Source organism: Lissotriton helveticus, chromosome 4_1 (genome assembly GCF_964261635.1).
Source record: "Lissotriton helveticus chromosome 4_1, aLisHel1.1, whole genome shotgun sequence".
NCBI classification, from domain to species: Eukaryota; Metazoa; Chordata; class Amphibia; order Caudata; family Salamandridae; genus Lissotriton; species Lissotriton helveticus.
Genome location: NC_136063.1, coordinates 67,490,912 through 67,513,559, shown reverse-complemented (window position 1 = coordinate 67,513,559; position 22,648 = coordinate 67,490,912). Strand labels below are relative to the sequence as shown.

The window sequence follows — 22,648 nt, the reverse complement described above, 5'->3', positions numbered from 1 at the left end:
ACTAACCTTTCTGTGCGTAAATTTAACCTGCTCGTTGGTCTAGTTCAAATTGTGAATATTCAAAGAATTCTATATATTGGTTAATACTTGAATGTAACACAGATAATGATGGAGTCGTGTGAGCACGCAAATCAAGATGGCCTCTCCGCGTTAATTACCGCAACATAAGCCATTCACTGACTGTGATTCTAATGAATATTAGGCTGGTCATTATTAGGCCAATATTATTTTAATTTTAATATTTTAATATTAGGCCAATATTATTAGGTCAATATTAGGCCATTCACTGACTGTGATTCTAATGAATATTAGGCTGGTCTTGCCGTCTAATTTGCTTCCAAGGGCTTGCCAAGAACAGCACTTTCAGAATTGGTGCTTACTTCAGCTTTTGAGTGAGGTTTTGGAGGAGTATTTTCAATTGAACTCTTCAGCGGCGTTTCCTTCCTCGTACTGCTGAGGTTCTCAGTCAGGAGGGCAGAGTCACTCACCGGAAAGGGTGCGGCTGTGGCCTGGTCACTCCCACAGATGGTTTTAGCTGCTGCACAGCATTATATTGTACAGCCTTTCTTTTAAGTTGTTTACATTTATATTAATTATTGCTCATAGCTTTAAAATAATTTGTTCATTATTATGGAAGGCAAAAATACTCCTATGATACATAGCAAGCATAAAAAAATTGTTTGCCTCTGCCAGCCAAGTCTAAATTAGTAGGAGCCAGTGAACCTTCTTTGGCTGTATTATTTGATGAAATACAAGCTATTCGTTCCAACATAGACACTATTGCATCCGAAATAAAAAATATACGCTAAGAAATGGCTAGTCTTTCGATGAAAGTCTCTGACAACGCAATCAAAATTCAAGACAACAAAGTCAAACTAGATAGTCTTATAACTATTACAGCACAGATAAGCCAATGTACAAATTATTACTTGAGTTAGAAACTCATAATAGACAGTATAACTTGAGAATTTTTAATTTTCCGGAAGATGTGAAAGGTAATTATTGCAGGATGTATTTAGAAAAGCTATTGCCTAGCCTCTTGCGCTTAAAGTTACCTGAAAAATTCGAGATTGACAAGGTGCATAGAATTCCTTCTCATAGAAATCCAAACCAAATTAAACCTCGCCAAATGATATTTAAAATGTCGCATCATCATCATCTAGTGCCGATGCGGAATGCGGCAAGGGGAATTCCATTGTTAATGGTCAATGGGAACAACATTTTTATTAATTAAGACTTTGCCAAAGAGACTGTAAAAATCCGCAAAGAGTTTGTTGCTCTTCGTTTAAGTCTGAGAAGTTGTGGTTTCAAATATGGATTATTCAATCCCTCCACGATGAGAATATGGAAAGACGGATTCTTAAAGTCCATCCAGCATCCTCAAGATCTTTGTTTATACTTAGATCAACGCTCACAGCTCTCCATGGAAACCAATGAGAACGTTACTTGAGAACTATGATTTAAATGCTCTTCTAACTCGCCTAAACAGCTGAAATTCTTAAAAGGGCATTTCTGGATTAGTTTTTCTTGTCATGCGTGTGTGCAATTCAAGAATTCTATTTATGTTTCTATGCTGTCTTTATTGTGTTGGTCCGTCTCTTTCCTTTTATCCTCTGTTTTCTATTAGAGCTATGCTTACTCTGTCAGTTGATTCTTTTTTCTCTTCTATTTTCACTTTTTCATTATGATGTCTAATATTAACGGTATTAAAGCTGTTTCTATTAATGTAAAAGGTTTACAGCACCTTGTTAAACGTACTAAGGTTTTAGATTATTTAGCTAGACATAAGGCTGATATTTGTTTACTTCAGGAGACTCATATAGATGATACTGTTTTATCATACATGAACAAAAAATGGGTTGAGAATATTATTTCTTCACCTGCTCTTAATAGGAAAAATGGAGTTGCTATTTTGTTTGCAAAAAAAATGCATATTCAAATATAACATAAATGTTCTGATTCTAATGGTCGTTTTCTTATAACTAAAATAAAAATCGATGATACTGTTTTTTTCTACAGTGAGCCTCTCAAACAGGTACTCTGTTTTGGGAACTGAAGATAGTATGGAAAACCAGCCAAAGGTTACAAAAACTACAAGTGACATTATCACACCGCATAATGCTGTCTTAGACTCTACGACTCACTCATTGGCTGATTTACTACTAGTCATGAAAGAGGAGATGGCTAGTAGGTTTACGGTTTCAGAAACAAACCAGGCTGAGATGACTAGCATGTTCTTGGTTTCAGAAGCTAACCAGGCGGCTATCCAACTATCATGCGAAGTGCTGACCCGGAAATTAGAAGAAGTTACTACGTGTACGGATGCAATAGAGTCTGAGATCCCTAAACTTAAAGATGCTATACACACTAACTCAGCAGATGTGGTCAAATTAAAGGTCCAAAACAAAGAACTTAAAGACGATCTTGAGCGCCTGGAAAATCATTCCAGGAAAAACAATCTGAGGCTCCTAAATATCTCAGAAGCCCTTGAAGGATTGGATATAAAGTGGTTCGTGATTTCTCTGTTAACGGGAACAGTTTTTTTTTTTTTTTTAAATTGTTTTTATTGTTGCATCACAATCTCAAATTCAGTCTCTCAGTTATTACGACGAGTGGCGTCAACATTCCGCCAGCTGTCATCCGGATCGCAACTTTTTCATTTATTACAACTAACAACGATAACATCCAGGTGAGTCACATGGTTTTTCAGAAACGTATTTTGTACACATTACCATCTATGCATTGCATGTCTGCCCCCTCATCCCTCCCCCCACAGATAGTCGCCTAATCTCATATGCCTAAGGGACTTTGGAGACCCAGTATACCCGTGTCCTTCCCTTCTTGTTCCCCCCTCATGCCCGGTCTCCTTCTACATCCTCATCTTCCTCTGAGCTATCCCCTCCCTCCTCTTCCGGCAATGGGTCACACGGCTCCCCTCTATATGTATTCCACGGTAGCCATATTTTGTTCCATTTACGTGGATTCCCCCTCTGTTGGTATATCGCCCGTTCCGTCAACATGATCATGTCCATATTTTTACACCACTGTGACAAAGTCGGTGTCTCTGCCACTCCCCATTTCTGTGCTATGTCCCGCTTTGCTAGCATCATCCCTATGACCACCCATAGTCGCCCTTGTGGCGAAAGGTCGGTCGGGCCCCACACATTCAGCAAACAAATTCTAGGGTCTGGAGTGAACGGGAGTTGCAAAGTCTGGGCGACCGTACGTGCCACTCGCTTCCAGTAATTTGCTATACACGGACAGGACCACAGGGTATGAAACAATGTGCCCTCCTCCCCACAACTTCGTAAGCAGTATGGGTGTTCTGCCCTCTGGAATTTGTGGAGTGTGGTGCGCGTGTAGTACACTCTGTGTAGTATCTTGAATTGTACCAGACGGAATCTTGCTGATATTCCCGCCTCTCTAGGTGATGCCATTGCGGCATTCCAATTTGTCTCATCTAGGTCCCCAACATCACCCTCCCATTTCTCTTTCAATTGTTGTAAGGGGTCAGGTAAGTTATTTATCAATTTGCGATATGTGAGGGAGGTGGCGCTGGCTTCCATGTAATCAGTGAGTAGTCGGTCTTCCAAGGGGGCAGATTCCGGGACGTCAGTTCCCGGTGTTAATACTGCTAGCAATGCGTGTCTAATCTGAATGTAGCGGTATGTCTCCGTGGTGTTCAGCTCATACTGTTCTCTCAGGGTGTCGAATGGGACCACCCCCTCCCGTGTCCATAGATCCCCCACCGTGGAGATCCCCATAGTGTCCCATCGATCAAATCCTTTACTGCGTCGCAAGTTGCCCAGTGCCTTAGAGTCCCACAAGGGTGTAAGCCGTATAAGCACCCCCCCCCCATTTCAGACGACATTGGGCTTTATGCCATAAAGTTACAGTGTGCTTAGTCGGGCCTATTAGTTTCGTTGTCAGGCCCTTGTTGTAGAGCGGGGCAAGTAGTGTGGTAGTGCCGAGCTGACGTCTGTCCGCTAGGTATGCCGGGTCCTCCTGCGGCGCATGCATCCATTGGTTGATCACCTTGAGGTGTGCTGCCCAGTAATATAATTCCAGATTCGGGAGTGCAATCCCTCCACTGTACCAGTCCCTAATCAGCTTCGCCTGTGCTACCCTCGCCGGTTTATCTCCCCACAATAGGCCTGACAGTTGCCCCGCTATCTGTTTGAAAAAGAAAGGTGGGACCAGTGCCGGCGTGTTTTCCAAAACATATAGGAACCTGGGCAGAGCCATCATTTTGAAAAGTGCGGCTCTGCCCAGTAATGTCAGCGGGAGTGACCGCCAGTGGCGTACGTCCGCCTTCAGCCTTTCGAGCATGGGCCTGAGGTTGAGATCCTGAAAAGTCATCTGATCTCGGGTGATCCGAATCCCTAAATATCGAAAGGAGATTGTTTCCACCACCAAGGGGCAGTCTACTTCCAAACACGGTGGGGACCCATGTAGCATATAGATCACCGACTTCATCCAGTTAATCTTGTACCCTGAGGCTATGCCCTGTCGTTCACACAATGCCAGCAGCACTGGAATTCCCTCTGCCGGGTTCTCAAGGTAGATTAGCATGTCGTCCGCGTATAAGGACACTCTGTCCTCCCAACCTTCACCCCAGGTAATGCCACGCAGCAGCGTCGTGGTCCTAATAATCGTGGCCAGTGGCTCAAGCACCAGGGCAAATAGTAACGGGGAGAGCGGGCAGCCTTGTCTCGTGCCCCGTGTCAGTGTAATGATTCTCGAGAGATGGCCGTTAGCCGTCACTCGCGCCGAGGGAGCACTATATAGGAGCCTGATCCATGCTATGAAGTTTGGGCCGAAGCCCATATGTTGTAGGACTGCAAAAAGGTACCTCCATTCCACCAAGTCGAACGCCATCTTAGCGTCCAACGAGAGGATTGCTGCATCAGTTTTTAACAACGGGGCCCTCGCCATAACACCGTGCAGGCGCCTGAGATTCAGCGCCGTACTTCTGTGCGGCATAAATCCCGATTGGTCTGGATGGAGAAGGTGACTAAGGTGAGGCAACAGCCTGTTGGCCAATAATTTTGCCAGGATCTTGCTTTCAGCATTGAGGAGGGAGATCGGTCTATAAGAACTGCAATCCTCAGGGGGCTTGCCAGGTTTCGGGATCGCCACAATAGTGGCCATGCACTGATCTGGCGGCAGGTGTCCTCGTTCCAAGCTATCCATATACATGTTTAGTAAAGGGGTCGAAAGCGATTCCGACATGGTTTTATACCACTCAATCGGGATTCCGTTAGGTCCCACAGCTTTCCCTGGACGTAGTGCCGCGATAGCTGCCTGTACCTCCTCAGCCGTCAGGTCTGCCTCTAGGTCCTCGGCATTATCTGGGAGCAGGGTTCGGGTGGGCACCCCCACAAGCGCCATTTCCGCCATCTCTCGTGTAACCTCTATCTCAGAGGTATACACCGTCTGGAAATGGTCGGCCAGGATTTCTACTATCTGGGCAGGGCGGGTGTGCAGCGCCCCTTCACCATCCTTCAGCTGTAAGATGTTCCTCTGCCCCTCCCTTTTTTTTTCTAGCCAAGCCAGGAGCTTGCTTGCCTTATCCCCCACCTCGTATATCCTATGCGTAGTGGCTGCTATGTTGTCAATCACTCTACGTCTCAGGAGATCCGCATGGCGCTTCTGACACAGCTGAAGTATATGGAGCGTTTCCCCGGTCGGGTCAGCCGTATGAAGCTCGTTCGCCTCGGCAAGTCTGTCCTCTAGGTCCAGCAGTTCCACTTTCTGGGTGTGTTTGTAATTCGTTATAGTGGATATTGCCTGACCTCGGAGTACCGTTTTATAGGCTTCCCAGAGGATCGACGGGGAGGAGACCGAGCCAGTGTTTTCCGCGAGGTAACATCTGGTCGCTGTTTTAAGAGCTTTGGTCACCTGCGGGACCCTGAGGTAGCCTGGGAATATCGGGTATACGCGCTTTCGTGTCCGCTCCGGGTTGGAGAGGGTCAGCGTCAACGGGGAGTGATCCGAGACGCCCCTTGGTCTGATCTGTACATCGTCTACAGTGAGGAGCCCCTGCCCCGGGGTAAGAAAATAATCGATCCGTGACAGACTGTCGTGGACCGCTGAGTGATAAGTGTAGTGACGGTCTGTCGGGTGTATGTGCCTCCACAGGTCTATCAGGCCCTGCGCTTCCAGGAAATCATGCAGCCGGGAGGGCCCTGGTGTCTGTGTTCGTGATGGGAACCTATCTAGCGAATTGTGTGCCACTGCATTGAAATCCCCCCCTATTATGAGGTCCCCTTCTGGGAGTTCCAGCAGAAATGTACCCAATTCTGGGAGAGCTATCGTGTGCAGCGCCGGTGGAATGTATACCGAGACCACATTCAGCCGCCTCCCCTCCCACTGCCCCAGTGCCGCTGCGAAGCGCCCTTGTGTGTCTACCTTCGTGGACTGAAGTATAAATTTGGAGGATCGATGCATTAGTATTCCCGTCCCCCGGGACCCTTTCGTGAACTCCGAGTGGGCAATCATCCGGTAGCCTTTCCTATCTAAGGCCTGTGTGGCTGTGCCTGTGAGGTGTGTTTCTTGCAGTAGGACCAGAGCCGGGCCTAACCTCTTTATACTGTGTAGCACCAGCCCTCGCTTGATCTTGTCTCCCAGGCCTCTAACGTTCCAGGACATAAGCTGTAGTGGCTCCACATGTCCCGCCTCAGGGTCCCCCCTCCCTATGTCTGACCGTGTATTGTGCGTCATTGTGTGCGTGGTAGAGAAAATCCATGTGTCGTATAGAGTGAGGTGCAGGGTCCTGGCCTGCGCATGCCTTGTGCAATGTGTGCATCTCGTGGTACCAATCTTCACCTGTAAAACAATTCAAAAGAACCGAACCCCCCCATCCCCAACATCCCCCTCCCTGCCCCCCTGCTTGACGGACCCAGAACTGCCCGCCCCCCCAACTTAGCAGAGTGCCTGACCCGAAACCCAAACAAAGTACTTGCTCGTCGGGGTGAGGGACTCTCCGGAGTCGGCGGCCTCCCTCCATGTCCGCGGAGGACCTCCGCCCGGTGTCCATGACGACCAGTCCAATCAGCAGTACATTTGGCCTACGCTACTAGGTCCGGGATTTCATTGTTCATCGTTATTCTCAGTGTCGTGTGCCTCACTCAGGGGTGAGTGCGGATCCAGGTCTCCTCCTGATGCTTGGGAGCCCGCACGGGGTCCATTTGCACGGTATTTATTTGGGCGTGAGGAGCGGCGAGGTGGGTCCACTTGTCTCCATCCTTCTAGCCAGTCGTGCGCAGCCTCAGGCGTGTCGAAGAACCAAGTTTTGTTGTCTGCCACCACTCTCAACTTGGCTGGGAACAACATGGCATAAGGGAGTTCTCTCGCCCTCAGTTCCTTTTTTACTTCAAAGAATGTCCTTCTTCGACGTGCGACCTCCGCCGTGTAGTCAGGAAAGAACGGCAGCGTTGAGTTTTGGATCTTAACTGGAGGTGAGTTTCTAGCCGCTTGTAGGATCGCGTCCCTGTCCCTGAAATTGAAGAGACGGGCAATGATCGGCCGTGGAGCTGCGCCTTGCTTTGGTCTGCCTCCTGGGATCCGATGTGCTCTCTCCACAGAGAAGAAAGCGGATAGGCCCTTGAGTTTGAGTTCTCGTTCAATCAGGGTTTCCACGTAGAGGTCCATAGCTCTCGTGTCCTCCGATTCCGGAACCCCTATAATGCGGATGTTGTTCCGCCTTGAGCGCCCTTCCTGCTCGTCCAACTTCGCACGTAGGTCTCTGTTTTCGTTCGAGATTCGCTCCACGTTGATCTGGAGTTCCGAGACGTCCTCTACCAAAGATTTGGTCACCACCTCCATTGATGAAACTTTTTCGGACATCTTGTGGAAGTCCGCTCTTATCAGGGTTATTTCCGTTGAGATTGATCCCACCGTAGCCTGAACTTGTGTCAGGGCTCGCATAACGTCATCAAGGGTTGCTTTTTTGTCCCCCTTTTGGTCGGCCGGCTTGCTCGCCTGTACTTTGGCATCTGGTGGGGAGGCGGTCGGTTTTTCAAACGCATACCGCTCAAGACGCGACTGTGCATTGCCTCCCTTCTGACCCTTGCCCGCCATATCTACCGTAGTCACCCCCAGGCGGATTCTGTGAGCAGAGCAGTCAGAAAGATATATGTCCCCAGATGGAGCCCCGGCGTGTGTCCACTATCGTGACTGCGCCCTTGAGGTGCGGCCGGCCAAAGGAGCTATGGACAACGACCCTGCTCCCGGGTCCCTCGGTGAGGTCAGCTGTTGGGGTTGCTCTACCGTATGGTCCGACGCAGATCTGCGTCCCTGAGTGAGCGTATTTCGCACCGGGACTGGGTGGTGTGCGTGGCCAGTTGGCCCTCGGTCCTCTTTAGTCCCTGATGCCTCTGTATCGCAGGCTGCGTCTCTGAGCGGACCGGCAAAAAATCAGGAGCCTCTTTCGTGTTGTCCGCGGTCCCGCCGCTCTCAATCCCAGCTGGATGCCTGATGGTATGCGCGCCCTGGGTGGTCGGCGCAGCCCGTCAGGGTGAGGTGCCGCCTTAGCCGTGTGACCGTTTTTCCAGTTCTTTAATGGCTGCCCTCGTATTCCCTCTTAGGAACATGGCGACCCCCTTGCCAGGTCCCCCGCTGGCTGCCTGTTGTTTGTAACGTCGGGTCCGCGAGTCCGACCCCCAGCGGGCCGCTGCCTGGATCCTCCGATGCTCGGGAGGTAAGATGTCTGCCCTGGGTTCTGACGGGACGGGTCCGGACCGACGTCTAAGTCGTCCGTTCACTCACCGGGTTTCAATCAATGCGCGGCTCTCTTCCTCCTGTGGGCCACCGGTGTGTCTCCGTTTACTCCGAGCTGCTCACTACTCGCGGTCTTGGTGTTCCGCAGTGGGCGCTCACTTCCGGCCCCTCCACACCGATTCCGCGGCACTTCCTGTCGGCCCCGTCTCGCCAGGCGGGCCCCCGGCTCCTGCGTCCACCCAAGGCCAGAGCGGGCGAATCGGATATCTTGACTTCCCGCAGTCGGATTTTCCTTCCGTTTGCTGTCGGGTGTGCCGCCCGGTCCCGGGCTTCAGTCCCTGCCCGCAAAGTGCAATTCTGCTCCGGATTAGTGCTCGGATAGATCTGGAGGCCGCTTCAACCGCGGAGCTCGCCCTCTAAGCTGCCACCATCTTAGGCTGCCAGCCACGCCCCCCAACGGGAACAGTTTTTAAAAACTCGCCTAGTATAGATCTCTCACATGAGATTCAAAAAGTACGCCGCGACCCTTTCAAGAGGAACCCCGGCAGACAAAGACCAAGGAAGATACTTGTTAATTTTTTGTCATACTCTGTTGAGGAGTTAATTCTATCCTCTGCCCTCAAGGAAGGTACTACTACATCTAAATCAACATCCACGGTTAAAACCCCATTCTCCTTCACTATAAGATCAGATGTCTCGCATATCACCGCAACAAGACAGTGGGAGCTGGGCTCGAGGATCTAAAAAGTATGGGGGCAAGAGCACAGTTGAGGTTTCCTGCGACATTACGTGTGATGTGAGATAATCAGATGCATTAGTTAGACACATTCATAGCCAGAATCAAAACGGAGGCGAAGGGGAGAGAGGGAGATCATTGAAGCTATGGGGGGCTCTTTGACATCAAGGTTCCCTGATTCAACTAATTGCATTCATGTTTTATTTTTTTAGGCAGCCTGAGGGAGTGGTGATCGAATAGGCTTTTTTTTTTTTATTTTTTAGTTCAACTGTTTATTGCATCGTTCTCACAATACACCGCTTTCTCGCCTACAACCCAGGGGCCGGCAGCATGGCATTCGTGGCGATAAGAAAGTAGGAACAGATTAACACAGCCTCGTTACCGACAGCCCGGAGGCCCGGTGGCGTTTGGCATTAATATTCGTTATGCTTTGTGTATCGTGCACAAAACATATAAGACCTGGTATCACAGTAGAACCTTTTTAGAAAGCTATATGCATGAACATACTCAGTACGTGGGTATAACTTTTTCCAAAAGAAACATAAAAATAAAAAGAAGTATACAAATGCAATATGAAATGACGTCACATAAGGTGTCAGTCCAGTCTCAACCATCAAGTGTACAATCCTTCAAACTACTCAAATTTCGCAGTCAAAGTAGGGGTGGAGGTCCACAGTGAGGGGGCGCACACACCACAAGCACTCAAGGCAACATCATCGCCCAGCGTTCCCATTCGCGTATGCATAAGATGCCATGCCGTAGTTCGACAGGGCGCCCGGGCAAAACGGAGGAGGCAGGGAAATCTCAGGAAGCACTCATGCATCAGATGAATTACCCACGGCATCCCCCGGCCCTCAACCGATACCCTCCGGAGCCATCTCAGGTGGAGGGGTGTGTTGGCTAGTCCCAATGGCACCTGCTAAATATTCGCGGTATGGCCCCCAGATGTCAACCGGTCTGGATGCGGCAGGAACCATGTCTAAGTATTCGGTACTGTTTAGCAGATGGCAGGTATACCCATAAAAGACAGTAAAGTCAACTTTATCTCTTGGAATATAAACAGGCTAGGATGTCCACGCAGACAAAGGCTGATACTGAAGCATTTAGAGCTTCCCCCAGCTCAGGTTTTCCTTATACAAGACACCCATTTAAGATTTGTAGAATGTCGTTCAATATTTTCTAGAATTCCCTGGATAAAATGTTTTTGTTCCTCACAACAAACGATTAACGGCAGGGGTGTAGTAATTCTGATAAAGCAAGGGGCTTCCTGTTCTATTAAATCAGTGCAGACGGATCAGACAGGGAGGTGGATAGTGGCACAATTGGAATTTCGAGCAACAGATGTAGTCTGTGCCTCCTCCTATGGTCCAAATGTTGATGACGCAACCTATATCTGTAAGCTGCAATCAAAATTAATTACGGCAACTCCACCTATGATAATAGGAGGAGATTTTAGTGTCCTCCTTGACCCTTTACAAGACAGGTCAAATCAGAGCCACTTTATAGGGGCTCCTCGGATGCGCCAAGCAATGAAAAATCTGTTGCATGACTTAGACTTGGTGGACGTCTGGAGGGCAAAGAGGGGAGATCTCCAGGGGTTCACGTTTTATATTAAAAAATATTGTCACTCATCCAGGATAGACTATATTTTAACAAACAGACATATCCTGGGTAGTTTGACGATGGTCTCAGTATTGCCAAGTCACCTCTCGGATCACACTGCAATATCATTCTCTTATCTAAGGAAGAGTAATACACTACAAACTAGATGGACGCTCAACAGAGCAAAGCTGTTAGACCCCGACATTATACAGGCTACTAAATCATCCTCCCTAGAATACTTTGTTCTCAATATTAGCTCTACAGCTATGGATTTTGTCTGGGACCCCTTCAAGGCCACCCTGAGGGGCAGACTGCATGGCCTTATCTTTTCTAAGAATTGGGCTGAAGCCCGGGAGTTAAGTAATATGGAGGGGAGAATCCTGCAATTAGAAACGGAAAGGAATTTACTCAGCCACGGGAGCCCAGGAAGGTTGGCAAAAGTCCAGGAAGAACTAGAGGGGGCCAGGCAGGAGTATAGGGAAAAATTGGACCAGAAATGCAGGGCGCAATGGCTTATCAAGAACATGCAAAATTCTGAGTATGGGAAGAAGACCGGGGCTCTACTGGCCTGGAAAGCAAGAACTGATTGCTCCAAGAATAATATCAATGAGTCTATAATAAATAATAATGGGCATAAATCAAGGAGAGTAGAGGACATGCAGACTTGTCTCCTTTCCCTTTTTTCGGATCTCTATAGAGAGAACTTAGCCCCATCCCTAGACCAAAAACAAATTTTGTTAAGGGGTAAATCTTTGTCAACATTAACCAAAGCTACCTGTAATCTCCTTGATGCCCCTATTACTTTAGAAGAGATTAAAAATCAAATAAAGAAATCTAAAAACAACAAAGCATCAGGAACAGACGCATTGCTGAATGAAGTTTATAAACCCTTATCAGAAGAACTAATACCGGTATTGGGCACCCTTTTTAACTCAGTATATAGCTCAGCAGGCCAGATCCCCACATCCTAGAAGGACGCAACCATAGTACTAATATTAAAACCTGGTAAGGACCCATTAAAAGCAGACTCCTACCGTCCGATCTCCCTGCTGAATGCTGACTATAAGATCTTCATGGGTATTTTAGCAAGGAGATTGACTAAATTGGTCCCCAATCTGGTCAACATTGACCAGAAGGGCATTGTAACTGGGAGCTACATCCAGGAGCAGACGCAACTGCTGATAGGTAATATCGACTTGGCCGTAGTAAGATCAGATCCCTTTGCAGTAGTTGCCTTGGACGTGGCCAAGGCATTTGACAGGGTGTGCTGGGTGTATCTCTGGGAGGTACTCAGGACTATGGGCTTCGGCCCTATTTTCATTTAGACCCTGAGAAAATGTTATCAGGGGCATCTGCAAGGATTCTATTGAACGGCATGCTAATCTCTAGCTTTATTATCCAGAGGGGAACAAGACGGGGGGTGTCCAAACTCACTCCTGCTATTTAACATCTCTAGAGCCGTTGGTGCAGGCCATCAGACTGGACGATCTAATTTATCCCTTTAAATCCCAGAATTATCGATGTAAGTTAGCCCTATATGCGGACGACGTAATATTATACACCAGTATACCCTAGGGTGACCATCCCGAGGGTTGAAGCTCTTTTGGAAGAATTTGCCTCCTTCGCTGGCTATCTAGCTAACTCCTCCAATAGGGAGGTGATGTGTTGGAACATCAAACAATGGGAGGGCCCTACTAGCAAAGAGATAAAATACTTGGGTATCTATATAGTGAAAGGACTAGATGAAATCCCCCAGATAAATCTGAGTAAAATTACTAAAGAAATTGATTGTCTCTTCACTAGATGGAGGAATCTTCCCTTGACAATTTACGGGAAGGTTAACTTGGTGAAGATGGTTATCCTCCCTAAATTGACTTACCTGTTTAACGCAGGCCCCTTGGTTTTTCCCAGCTCATGTATTTCTCAGATTCAAAGTAAAATCTGGAGCTTTTTTTGGGGAGATAAAAGAGTAAGACTACCCTGGAAGAAGTTGAGGCGTTCGCTCACTAAAGAGGGTTGGCTTTTGCGGACATTAGGTGGTATTCTGTTGTATTCCAATTTAAAGGTATTCGGATGCTACTTTCCAAACCGGCGGATTCATCGTGGGGAAGACTGTTTGGCGAAATGGTTATGATGGAGGGCGGAGGAGATGGAGGAGGCTTTTTATATGAGTTTGGGGCTCCAAGGTACTTTAAACGATTGAATCTGAAGGTCCTTGGGGCCGCCCTTGAAACATGGCATAAAGTGAGATGTAGGTGGGGAATTGGCTATTTATTCAGAATTCGCACCTATATGGGATTCCCCTGGGACACCACTCTGCCTTCAAGATAGTCTGGCTGAATCTATTAGGAGAGCAGGCATAACCATCTGGTCTGACTCGGTAGACGCAGAAGGAATTCAGCCTTGTGAGTTACTAAGAGCCAAGATAGGCCCGGGTTTTCAAAGTTTAAGTATGTACAACTTAAATCTTGGTTTGAAGCAGGAAAGGGGGAAATAGCTGGAGACTGGGATACAGAGATTCTTTTCCAATCAGTACAGCCAAAAAAGAAATAAATTACTATTTGGTATAAGAAGTCTTTAGTTGCAGAAGATTTGGATCTACCACCATTGGAGATTTACTTGAGCCCTCTCTGAAATTATTATATAAATTTATCAAACCAGCCAGCCTAAAGAAAAATCTTATTTTTTTGTCACCAATCGACTTTACTAAACACCAGCTAAGATAGTCAAGTTTGCCCCGTTGCCTACCCCAAAATGTCCTAGCTGTAAGGCACTCCACGTTAATGACATCCATATTTTCTACGAGTGTCCCGAATGAAGTGCCTTCTGGAAGGGGGTCGGGGACACTCTCCGCGGCATCTTTAAAGTAAACATTGAGGTCAATCTATCATTGGTAGTTTTTTGGAAACGACGGCATATCTACTCCGAACCTATTACAGATTCATAGTGGGTTTCTTCTATACCTGATGCTAATTGTCTGGAGAGAAATATGTATGAAGTGGAAAGATCCCCATCCTCCGAAGAGAGAAGATTGGCTTAAAGCCACATTTGCTATTGGTCGCCTAGACCAGGACGGAACTGAGGCTAGCTCTATAAACATCTGGCAGCCCCTTTCGAGCTGGGGCCGAGATTTGAGATTAATATAATCTTTGCTGGCTCTTTCCATGGTCCTATTATTACACCTAGCCCTCATTACATCGGGGCCGGTCTGGTAGACCTAAGCAAGTGCAGTAAGCCATAGGGTGCCCAGTTGAAGATTGATGGCTTTTTAAGATCTGCAGAAGCTTCCGGGTAAGATGAGGACAAAAGAAAAATGATTTATAACGTATTGATAGTTTTTTTAGAGCAGTGTGGCTTAACTAAAATTATATTGTCAGTTAGAAATAAATTAGATATTCCAATTCCCTTAGATGCAGAACGTTTAGCTATAAATCATTTAAGCTACTTAAATATCCAGGTCCAGAAGGTATCCCGGCTGATTTTTATAAAGAATTGCTCCTTACCTATTGTCGCATTTATTCAAACTATTTACTCATTTTAGCATTGTAGGGGCAACTTTAGGAACCTTTACTGAGGCTTTGATTATAGTCCTTCCAAAATCTGATTAAGATCCCTCTATTGTTTCAAATTATCACCCTATTTCTTTGATTAATCAAGATTGTATACTTTATACAAAGATCCTTGCTACTTGGTTGGCTACTGTGCTTCCTCCCATCGTACATATTGACCAATCTGGTTTTATGAAAAACAGACATTCAGTGAATAATGTAAGGTTATTATTTCATGCGATTGAAGTTGGATTATCATGTCTTCATCCAGCTGGTGTCCTGGCATTAGATGAGGAAAAGGCTTTTGGCAAAGTACATTGGCAATATCTTTTCCGTACCTTGAATGCATTTAATTTGCGCACCTCATTTATTCGTATGATTTTATCTTTATATTCTTGTCAGTCGCCCAGCTTTTTATTAATGGTCAGATATCTAATACATTTTTACTTTTCAGGGGTACTAGACAAGGTTGCCCATTATCACCTTTGCTTTATCTTCTTGCTATTGAACCTTTACGAATTGCCATTAGAAATTCTATGGAAGTCAAAGGGCTCATTATAAATAATTTTCTATTAAAACGTCAGCTTACGCTGATGATGTACTTCTATATATTGGTGATCCGTCATCTTCCATTTCTCCATTATTAAAAACACGTATTCTCAGTTTTCGGGACTTACGCTAAATATGAATAAAACTGTTTTTTTTCCTTTAAATGTTCGTTGATAACCTGATATGTTTCCAAACAAAGAAATTATCTGGGCAAAAGACAAAATCAAATACTTTGGTATATTTTTGTCTTATACCATAAAACAGTTGATTTCCTTAAAATGTAATGAAAAAAATTAAAATATTAAAAAAACATTCAAAAATGGTCTTCACTACATTTACCTTGGTGGGGAAAAATTGATGCTGTTAAAATGGTTATTGCTCCAATTTTTTTTTCATCTTCTTTCTATTATACCCACACAGTTTCCTCTTGGGTTCTATAAAAATATGGATACATTTGGAGAGCAAATCTCCTTGTTTAAGTTATAAGCAATTAAGACAGGCTAGAGCAATGGTGGTTTCGGTTTACCAGATTTTTTTAATTATCATAAAGCTTTCCTATGAAAACAAATTGGAGAGAGGATGTGGCCTACCTCAAATCTGGGGAATCGGAGACAAGTCTTGGCAATGAGGCTCAACATCCTATCATTCTGTGCAAATCACTTAATCTCCCCATGCCTAACATAAAAAAATGAATGTGTCCTTATGTAACGCATCTGTTGCTCATGTAAAGCGCACTGATACCTGATACCTTTGGGTCAAATTTGCGCTATATAAAACTCAGAGAAAAAACAAAGCATGTTATGGTTTCAGTCTACAGCACTTAGTAATCCACCTGCATGGCTCTATATTGAACAAAATTTGATAGCACCGCTTCCTCTACCTGCATTGTTCACTATGGCCAACTCTACTGTTTTGCTCCAGAGATCAGTAATATTGAAGTCTACAAAATTAGGGGTCGATTAGGATGGCGGACGGAAACGTGTACCGTCCGCCGCGGAAGGTGGCAAGATACTCCGGACCTGTCCGCGGAAAAACCGCAACAGCAATTAGGATAAAACATGCAAAAAACGCCGACCGCGGCGTACGGAGCACTCCAATCCCCGTCCGCGGCGGTCGGAGTACACCTGAGTCAGCGGCAGGCGGACGGAACAGTAAAAACACCGACCGCCGCGTACGCACATGACCGCGAATACATCCACCACCCCCGCTATACCTGCGCAATGTCCGTGTCCGCAATTAGGATAACTCCGCAAGTACCCCGGTAGTCACCGCCATCCACGTCCGCAGCGGTACCAATGCACCGAGAATCCGTGCACCACAGCGGAACGACAACACAAACAACATCCCTACTGTCAAACCAATGCCATACATTGGCACGGAAGTTTATCACCAAACACACGAAAAAAAACGCCCACCCACCGAAAACATCCAAACCAATCACAACACACAATGATCCACCGCCAAGCACCACACAATCCACACCTGCCAACACTCCCACCTAGCACCTGACTGCCAATAACCATTCAGACACGGTCTAGACACACACCATAAAAGAACTCCCACCCACTCCACAAATCCTCTGCATCACAGCATAGCTGCTAGCAGGACACACCACTGAACTGAGCCCAAAGAGAAATAGCATTCACACAACCCACACCCAAACACACCCACCACACAAACACCCACCACACCATTCTTACACACCACACACCTGCACCACCCCATCCACGCAAACCCACACCCCGAGCACCACACACCATGGCACCAAAAAAAAACCCAAAATTCACTGACACGGAGTTGAAGGTTATGGTCGATGAGATCATCCGTGTGGAACCCCACTTATTCGGGGCCCTAGTGCAGCAGACCAGCATAGCCAGGAGAAACAGCTTGTGGGACCGGATAGTCACCAGGGTGAATGCCTCCGGGAGCGTCCCGAGGACGAAGCAGGACATCCAGAGGCGGTGGCACGATCTAAAGACCCGCGTCAAAGCCATACGAGCCAAGAACTATCTCCGGGCTAATCATACAGGCGGTGGAACCCCTCCGGAGCCCTTACCCTACACCGAGTGGGAGGACAAGGTGATGACCATCATCCACCCTGAGAGCCTTGATGGACTTCCTGAGGGAGAAGAGGCTGGTAAGTACAAACCAAGCACCACGAGCACTACTACATGGTGTGCCTCACACAACTGTGAAGACACATCTCCCAGACCCCAACCCATGCATGCAGTCCACATACTCACCAACGTCGAAATCACTCCAACAGGCCCCCATGTCCATAGGGATGGCGGTGGTGGTGGTGGTGGGTGGTGGTGGGTGTGAGGGGATGGAACCACAACTCCCAACAGGCCCCCATGTCCATAGGGATGGCGGTGGTGGTGGTGGGTGTGAGGGGATGGAACCACAACTCCCAACAGGCCCCCATGTCCATAGGGATGGCGGTGGCGGTGGTGGGTGTGAGGGGATGGAACTACAACTCCCAACAGGCCCCCATGTCCATAGGGATGGCGGTGGTGGTGGTGGTGGGTGGTGGTGGGTGTGAGGGGATGGAACCACAACTCCCAACAGGCCCCCATGTCCATAGGGATGGCGGTGGTGGTGGTGGGTGTGAGGGGATGGAACCACAACTCCCAACAGGCCCCCATGTCCATAGGGATGGCGGTGGCGGTGGTGGGTGTGAGGGGATGGAACTACAACTCCCAACAGGCCCCCATGTCCATAGGGATGGCGGTGGTGGTGGTGGTGGGTGGTGGTGGGTGTGAGGGGATGGAACCACAACTCCCAACAGGCCCCCATGTCCATAGGGATGGTGGTGGTGGTGGTGGGTGTGAGGGGATGGAACCACAACTCCCAACAGGCCCCCATGTCCATAGGGATGGCGGTGGCGGTGGTGGGTGTGAGGGGATGGAACTACAACTCCCAACAGGCCCCCATGTCCATAGGGATGGCGGTGGTGGTGGTGGTGGGTGGTGGTGGGTGTGAGGGGATGGAACCACAACTCCCAACAGGCCCCCATGTCCATAGGGATGGCGGTGGTGGTGGTGGGTGTGAGGGGATGGAACCACAACTCCCAACAGGCCCCCATGTCCATAGGGATGGCGGTGGTGGTGGTGGGTGTGAGGGGATGGAACCACAACTCCCAACAGGCCCCCATGTCCATAGGGATGGCGGTGGTGGTGGTGGGTGTGAGGGGATGGAACCACAACTCCCAACAGGCCCCCATGTCCATAGGGATGGCGGTGGCGGTGGTGGGTGTGAGGGGATGGAACTACAACTCCCAACAGGCCCCCATGTCCATAGGGATGGCGGTGGTGGTGGTGGTGGGTGGGGTGAGTACCAGTGCAGACAGAATCGGCCAAAAAAGTGAAAACAACCTGTCAAGTCCACATTACTCATCCTCACATTTTGGTTTTGCAGGTCATCCTCATCTGACAGCTGGAAGCAACACCCGCCCTCCAGACTCGCCAATCACAGACGTCTCAGGGGACGATTGGCCAGCCACCTCCGGGGCAGAGGATGATCCCGGCACAAGCAGCCAGCCAGGGCCATCTGGCTCCCAGGTCACCCCTGCACCAACAACTACGGCCTCTGCCATTGTGACAACACCGGCCAGTGTGACCTGCACAGCCACCACCAGCACCACCTCCACCACCACCACCACTACTACCACCACTCCTGCCCCTGCCACCCTGCCCAACCCAACGGCCAACGCCGTGCCAGCGCCATCCCAGCCACGCAGGGAGAGTGTGAGGCAAGGCAGAGATGCAAGGCCAGATCCGGCAGGCAGGAGCATACGCCAAAGAACACGGGAGGATACCAACACACCCAATCCAGTGCAACAGTCATTGGAGGCACTGGGCAGGGTGGAGGTGAGCTACCAACGTGGTCAGGCACAGGCAGACCGGGCCCACCAGGACTTTGTAGATAACACTGCAATGTTGGGGGCCATTGAGAGGCGGCTTGGCCAACTAGTGGACATCTTCACCAGGACAATCAGGCCACAAACAACGCCACCGCCACCGCCACCGCCACCGCCATCTGCGGCGGATGTGGTACCCGATGCCCCAGCGCAACCAGCTGACACCGTACCGGCACTAAGACGGAGGTGCCGACCGAGGCTGGAAGTGGGCGACAGCAGTGTGGAAGCAGCTGCCACACGCTCCAAGAGGAACAGAAAATGACTGTACCTGTACCTGCGCATGCCATTCACCCTGCCAACTATCCGGTCCCACCTGCCACAGGCCTGCTGTACTAGGCAGACACCACCCTATGTGGTGTCCGCACGGACATTTCATCTGCCATAACCTTCTACTCTCACTCCCCCACCCCTTCACTCATTTGTAAATATGCACCTACACCCATGCACATTTTGTAAATAAAAGCCACTTACTCACTCAATCATGTGTTGTCTCCATGTTTATTCACATGAATGCATCAGAAACAGATGTTACTAGGTACAGGTATCCAACTGGTACAGAATCATGGCGCTGCGGGAGTGACCTAGGGAAAATAGAAACCGCAAAGACACGTCAGGAAACAAGATCACACTCATCAGAACACACTGCAGTGCAACATTTAACAACCCACACGCATCACAACAGTAATGGATGAGACGACACACATCATGGAGACGTGCATTGGCCACAATTTAGCACACACACACACATGCATGCATCACATAGCAGAACACAGAGATGAAGCACACCACTATGCCACAACACCAGCACACATTCACAGGGCATACCCAAGCAGCACAAGAGGAGCACACTCACAATCAAGGGAAGTAGCGATCAATGATCTGGCGCCTCTGGTCCACACCTTCCTCCTCACCACTATCCTCATCAGTTGACATGGCTGGGTCGGGAGGGCGAGGAACTTGCAGTTCATCAGGGTCCAAGAGCAGTTCAATGTTATAGCGCACAGCCAGGTTGTGAAGCATGCAGCACGCTATCACGATCTTGCATACTTTGCCTGGTGAGTAAGGCAGGGCCCCTCCAGTCTTATCCAGGCACCGAAACCTTGACTTGAGCAGGCCAAATGTCCGTTCTACCACTCGACGTGTCCTACCATGGGCATCATTGTATCTCATTTCTCCTGGTGTAGTGGGATTGCGTAAGGGACTGAGCAGCCAAGGCCTGTTTGGGTAAGCCGAGTCGCCTGTGTTGGTGGAAGAGAGAGAGAGAGAGAGAAACATCACAACCTGCATTGTGGGGCACACCATGCCACACAGATATCACTCCTGTCACCACAGCATACTCACCAACAAGCCACGCTTGTGCTGGACGAAGATTAGCCATCAGTTGGGGGACCATGCTGCTCCGCATGATGTGGGCGTCATGTGCAGAGCCAGGGAATCTTGCACACACATGTGAGATGATGTTGTCGGCCTGGCACACCACCTGCACGTACAGGGAATGGAAGTGTTTCCGATTCCTATACACCTGCTCACGTGCCCGTGGTGCAATGAGCGCGATATGCGTGCCATCAATGGAACCCACAACGTGTGGTATACGACCCAGGGCATAGAAGCCAGCTTTGACCGCTGGCAAGTCCGCCGCCTGAGGGAAATGTATATAGTCATGCTTGTACAGCATCATGGCTGTCAGTACATCCCGGAGTACCGTGCTGAACATGGCCTGTGACATTCCCCCGGCATCTCCAACTGTGTACTGGAATGTGCCTGTTGCGAAGAAATGGAGTGCCGCCATCACCTTTTGCGTGGGTGTCATGGAACCTGGATATGTTCTTCGCGGCTGCAGGTGAGGAGACAATAGGGTCACAAGTTCCAACAATCGACGGCGATCCAGCCTGAATTTCCGGATCACCTCCTCGTCCACCATATCCTCCAGCACAGTGTATGGGCGAAGGACATTTGGAGCCCTCCTGTGTGGGAGTAGATGGAATGGAAGTCAATTAACATACAACGCACGTGTGTGCACCTCAATCACATGTCAACGCCCTCTACCAACATGTAGTATCCAGTGTATGCTTGTCATATGTGTGACTCCTCTGATTGTCAGGACAACATGGACCGACGTAGCTACAATGTGCATCCACTAGCAACATGATGTTTAGCAACATGTGCAATGCACAGTGTCTCACCTCAACATCACTGCCAACCAGACATGTGACATGACCCACATGTGTAGGCCCAACATCACATGCACACATGCAAGTACATGCACACATACAAAATTAAACACCCCCCCACCCCCCCATATCATGATGCACCAATGGCAACACCAGGAATGGTGGGCATACGGACATCACATGCATGGGGACACAATAGGCAACACACATGTACAGTACACAACAGAACCCCCACCATAGTCATCATCTGACACATACCACTCACTGACAACTGATTCACAGGTGCCCATACATACGGGATCTACTGTGTACATGTGAGGTACGACAAAATTGTGTAGGGTACTACCCGATGTGGACATGCACACGTGATGGACACTTGTGGCTCACCGATGGCCATGGTATGGACACACATGGGATGGAGCATGACATGTGTAGCCACGCAATCACGCACACAACCGTGAGCAGGCAGCTGCAGACAATGGTACAAGGTGCATCATCGGCTAAGATGCAAACATTGATCACGCCATGGCGGTGCACTGCATCCGCTGTTTACGTCTGGGCATACGCGGGCCGCCTTCGACATTCACACTGTCTGCACGTGCACAGACCGTCACGCCCACACACCGGCAAGTGCATGTGTAAGGTTCCGGGACGGATGGTCGATTTGCAACAATGTTGTATCACTGGCGCCTCCATGGCGGTGCACGTACACAGCGGGGGAGGTGCAGGCCTATACACCCTGTAGATGTACTCAATGGACATGCCAGTTCATGACCCCCCTTACAGTCACCTTGCATCATCCACCGTACACCGGCCGGAGCAGCCGGCCCATGAACAACCGCCGTGCCAGGCCCTGCCCAGGACCGCCGTGCCGGCCATGGCAACAACCGCCATTGCACGGCCCTTCCACTACCGCCGTGCCAGGCCCTGCCCAGGACCGCCGTGCCGGCCATGGCAACAACCGCCATTGCACGGCCCTTCCACTACCGGCGTTCCCTGGCGGTCCGTGCAATGGCGGTTGTTGCCATGGCCGGCACGGCGGTCCTGGGCAGGGCCTGGCACGGCGGTTGTTCATGGGCCGGCCGCTCCGGCCGGTGTACGGTGGATGATGCAAGGTGACTGTAAGGGGGGTCATGAACTGGCATGTCCATTGAGTACATCTACAGGGTGTATAGGCCTGCACCTCCCCCGCTGTGTACGTGCACCGCCATGGAGGCGCCAGTGATAGTACATTGTTGCAACTGAAGCATCCGTGCCTGAGGCTTGCACGTGCGGTTGCCGATGTGTGCCCGTGACGGTCCCTGCACATGCAGCCAACGGGAAGAGGGACGCTGGCCGCATACGGCCAATCGCAGGTAGCGGAAGCTGTGCACCGCAACAACAGGGCCAGTCATTGGCCCAT

The 22,648-nt window shown here is 49.1% G+C and overlaps 1 protein-coding gene across 1 annotated transcript in view; it reads left to right on the top strand.

Annotated features, from left to right (window-relative positions):
- The first annotated feature begins 2,560 nt into the window (after positions 1 to 2,560).
- The window catches only part of LOC144826955 (embryonic protein UVS.2-like), a 50,038-nt gene continuing 29,950 nt past the window's right edge, over positions 2,561 to 22,648 (top strand). Inside the window, exon 1 of the mRNA XM_078685417.1 lies at positions 2,561 to 2,689. The gene's annotated coding sequence lies outside the window, so the exon portion shown is untranslated. The remainder of the gene's footprint in view (positions 2,690 to 22,648) is intronic.